The sequence below is a fragment of the Poecilia reticulata genome, linkage group LG13, assembly GCF_000633615.1.
Source record: "Poecilia reticulata strain Guanapo linkage group LG13, Guppy_female_1.0+MT, whole genome shotgun sequence".
NCBI classification, from domain to species: Eukaryota; Metazoa; Chordata; class Actinopteri; order Cyprinodontiformes; family Poeciliidae; genus Poecilia; species Poecilia reticulata.
Genome location: NC_024343.1, coordinates 5085277 through 5090237, shown reverse-complemented (window position 1 = coordinate 5090237; position 4961 = coordinate 5085277). Strand labels below are relative to the sequence as shown.

Genomic DNA, 4961 nt, shown 5'->3' with positions numbered 1-4961 from the left:
GCTCCAATGAAAGTTAGTGAACATAAGAAACACAGAGTCAGAGAGAAGAGCAGCAGGAAGCTCAGCTCTGAGTTGTTGGCTCTGACAATTGGAGTGGCCCTGTAGTAAAAGAAAATCGCTGCTGTAATAATGGCAAGACAGGCTCCACTGACTGAGAATGCAGCCAGGATGATTGACAGGACTTCATCGAAGGAAAGAAACTCCACAGGTTTGGGGATGCAAGCATCTCTCTTTGCATTTGACCAGAACTCTCTCGGACATGGCAAGCAATCAGGCGAGTCTAAAAATCAAACCATAGAGGGTTTTATTGGTTACACAATTAATGATTTTGAAAAATAATAGATTCTACCTGTCATATTACTGATCTCTCCTTCAGGACATAGTATACAGTCATAGCAGCAGATTGGTTTTCCTTTCTGCAACACTTTATGAGTTCCTGGAGGACAACTCTCTGAGCAAACTGAGACTGGTGCCTGTAAGCAAGAAAATTTTAAAATATTAGTTTAAGACACAAACTCCTCTTCTGTTAAATTGTTACAGTCATTACTTGTGATCCACCCCCCATCCACGTTATGTTCCTATTGATTTGGAACTGCTGTCCTCCTGGCAGTGATGCATCATAATAACCCACAGTCACTACCTCAGTGCCTCCACTCTCAGTTGTTTGCCAGTTGACCACCTCATACGCAGCTACAGGTTCCCCATTAGCATCAAACGAGACATGGTAACCATTTTGAGAAAAATTTACTTTCTTCATTTCGGAAAAAATCTGGAACAAGAAAGGAGCAATGTCAGATAGAAAATAATAATATTATTATTATTATTATTATTATGATGATGATTACTACTACTAATAATAATAATAAAAGAAAAGAAAAAACTCAGAGTTTTGGTTTTCATTTGGACTAACCTGACTTGCATTCAGTTTGATGAATTTGTCACACTGAATGGTGGCGTTTGTTTTCCGACACAGTGCGTTGTGAAAAGCATGCGCTACGGCATAAGCGGCCTTGTACACCATGTTAGTCACTCTCAGCTGAGATGTTTCGGTGTACGGGTTCTCCAGCCTTTTTAGGTCTTCAGTTCCGTTACACATGCCCTTGTTTGCAGCAGGATCTGAAGACGCAAACAAGTGTTTTATGTCAAATGATAAAACATTTTATCACAATTTTATGTGACTTAAACATTGACCACCCAGTTCTATTTTTTCCTCACAATTATAAGAAAGAAAACAAAATTGAAACTCAATTGGTATAAGTGGAAAATTCAGTTCCGGATGTAAACATAGCAGACTTTTTGTGTCTGGTCTTAAAGCAGGCAGTATTTTTATATTATGTGAAAAAAATAATAAGTACAAAACATCTCAGAATTCAGGAAAGTGCTCTTACTTTTTGTCAGGCTGCAGTTGAATGCATCCTCCCAGAACTCAGTAAGCAGTGGGGAGGCAGCCACTTCTGATGGAGAGAGACCCAGGAGGAAGTCTCTCAGGCCTGGGATGACAGACTGTGGGATAGCAACTCCGATGGCCCCCGCACAGAAACTGTATCTGACCATGAAAGTGTCAGTCACCCAGGACTCACTGCCAATCCACTGGCGAGGTGGTGGAGGAGCGCGATCCAGCTCCTCCAGCAGGACCCTCAGGTCTCCAGAAGCAATAAATGCCACAACCACCTTGGCTGTTGACCTGTGACATTACATGAAAATGCAAAAACATTGTCATTTGTAATTTACATTTTATGCTGCCTAATCTAAAGGTAAACGTATGGGTATTTCATGATAAAAGTAGATCTTTCGAATCTTCGTTTTTTTAAATGCAAAGGGGATGAAAAGTACAAGAATTCCACAATTAGACTATAATCTCATCAGACTTTTATGCAAACACTGCAATAATACACAATCTTGCAAAGTACTTTTGTTCTAATTTCTAGCGCAAATATTTTAGTACACTTGAAATAAGACAAAACTAACTCAGAAGTAACTTTTTCAAGAAATTGGTTGTTTTAGGTGATTAATTCTTTAAAATTGATGAAAAAGTACTAGTTAGAAGTGGAATTGTCTACCAGTGGAACTATACATTTTTCCCATATTATACATTAAAGTGTCTTGTTCTCCAGTCAGATCATTTCATTTAGAATTTCTCTTTTATCGTCAATATTAAGAAATCTTTGACTTAAAAACAAGCTCCTATATCAAGCTGAAAAGATACTTGTAAGTTAAATTTGCACTTGAAACTAAAACAAAAATACTTGGTAAGATTTTCTGTTGTTGCAGTGAAGGTTCAGCAAAATCAGACATATGCAACAAGTGTCACCTGCGGATGGCATCAGCGACTCTTTGGATCTTGCTGCCTGGGTCAGTTCTAAAGAAAGATTCAATGTACTCCACACAGATCCCCTCTCTGAGAGCTGCTTCAAGAAAAGACGCCATGCCACTATTTCCATAATCCGAGTCTGAGTGGACGGCTCCTATCCAAGTCCAGCCAAAGTGTTTCACCAGCTTGGCCAGGGCATCAGCTTGGAACTGGTCACTGGGAATTGTTCTGAAGAAATTTGGGTATTGTTGCTTATCTGACAGACAAGCACAAGTGGCATAGTGGCTCACCTAAAGCGAAACATGATGTCTTTAAAAACAAGATTAATGTGGAGCGAATTAATTTCTTTCCATCCTCAGATTCAAAGAAAATGAATATTTACTTGAGGGATGTTAAAAGAGCCCATGATGCGCGACATGCTGATGGATGGCGTAGATCCAGATTCACCAACGGCAGCCATCACCACGCCGGACTGAGAACAGTTGGTGCCTTTGTAAAACACGGGGTCCTGGCCGTTTGACAGCTGAAACGCCACGTGAACGGCAACGGGCACGGACGCACACGAATCGTAGATCTGATATCCGAGTTTGATGGCAGCAGATCCATGCGATTGTTTATCTCTTCGATGGCAAAGATCATTGAACGAGAGAAGCGCAGTTCCCGGGCATCAATACTGAGCAGAAAAAAAAGAAAGAAATCTGAAGAAATTGCACAGAAACTTTATACCAAAAAAAAAAGAAAAAAACAACCTCAGAATCCATTTGGTGCCATATTTTTACCTCTTTACCAAGACAAGTAAAATATTTTTCCCAAGAGAATTCAAAGTATGAAATCACACATTATTTAGAACTTAAGGTGAATTTCAATGTGGCAGCTAGAAAGAGTCAAACTCCTAACTAGCAATGTTGACCATGTAATATTTAGATTTACTGGCCAGTAGTAATAAATCAAAGTGTGCGTTTTTGTAAAGAAGCAAAAATAAGTTGCAATAGCATCTACTTAAAGTTCTGCACAATATGACTAAAGAAATACACAGAATTGTTTTAAAAAAGCCCTTGTCTGTGCATCCTAAATAAATCTATTCATAAATCTGTAACATCCTGTCAATTTCTCCCTCTTATCTTACTGACCTCCCTGCGCACCTTGGAGGCTCAGGCTTGGTGGTGTAATTATAGATCACTGTGTAAAGTTGATAATGAATGGAGAAAACACCTCCAATGATAAAGTCCCCGTCTGCTGCGTAGACGGGTGAACGAGGCGTACCCTGCAGACTACATTCTACAGATGGAGTCTCGGCGCTGGCACCACTTCCAGCCTCTGCAAGTCCACTCCGGTTTTTCAAACCATCCAGAAACCCACCGGCGACAACTACTGCCATCAACTCCAATAAACGTAAAGCTGATCTCCAGATTTCCATTCCTCAAGTGCTTGAATCTCTCTCTCCCTCTATCTCTTTTACTGGTTGAACCTCCTCTTTTATACGTCGGGTTATTTCTGCTCAAAAATCACATGCTCTGTCCCAGCAGTCGTTGGTGGTGTGTTTAAGTCTTACAGTGTAGATTTTCTTTTCTTTTCTCTGTTTAAACGAACTTTGCTTTTTATATTGGCAAAATCTTTTGGATGGACTGTTTGTTTTTAGCTGCCAGTTTTAACGTCCGGCACCACAAGTGCTTTACAAAAATATATATAAACCTGAAATTCAAAAAGAACAAAAAAGAACTGTTTCATAAATTAGGATTTGACAGCATCATGCTGTGGGGATGCTCATTATTGTTTTACAGAATAAAAAAAAGAGAAAGTGGGGTTAGGGTTTAGTGTAGTTGGGCGATCAGGCAAAGTTTCTTTTGCTATTCCCAATAACCAGCTTTTGGAAATGGTGAAAATACAGAACTACATGAGTACATTCACTGATGAGACCCACAGTTCTATTTCGTATAGGCTTCGCCCTTTAAGGCTATCGCTAGTGGGTTTATCCCTCACGCGTACTGGGTGGGCCCCAAACTGGTCTGTATAAACAACGGTCAGACCAGACAAACGGCTCCCTCTTTTTCTTCTTCTGCGTAAGAACATAAGCGTATTTTCATAACAGTGTTATTGTAATATAACTCAACTTATTGCTTCTTTTTCAGGACAAAAAAAAAAGATTGCCCTCTCCAGGACATCCTGATGTTTGCCACAGATTTGAACACACAGCCTCCGTCTGGGATTCTGCCACCAAACAAACTGATTTTTTAGGCCACGTCTGGCTTTCCTGTCAGTAGCACCTGGTCAAAGACCATCAAAATGCCGATGTCCAAGGCATACCATCGGTTTAAAAAAGACATGGACTTTGGGATACAAAACGTCCCTGGGTTTTGACTTTAATATATTTTCGAATTTGTATGATTTCTTATTTTTGTAATTAATTTGACTGCGTTAAGCTGTGGCGCTGTTGGTCCGCCTATAAACAAGCTGGATTTCGACATGTGTGTGTAGTAGACCCGCAATTTAGTTTTTGCTCGCTCCACTATCACTAGTCAGTACTGGTTAAAATAAACTAACAATTTAACATGTTTTTGTTTAATCAATGTTTCCATGGAGACCACTGTTTTCCAGGTAATGTTTCAAAAAACTGGTTCCAAAACTTATTTCAAATCAAAACAACTAGTCA

General features: G+C 39.7%; 1 pseudogene; it reads right to left on the bottom strand.

Annotated features, from left to right (window-relative positions):
* LOC103474266 (vomeronasal type-2 receptor 1-like) overlaps window positions 1-4819 on the bottom strand; it is a 5621-nt pseudogene extending 802 nt beyond the window's left edge.
* Window positions 4820-4961: the final 142 nt, after the last annotated feature.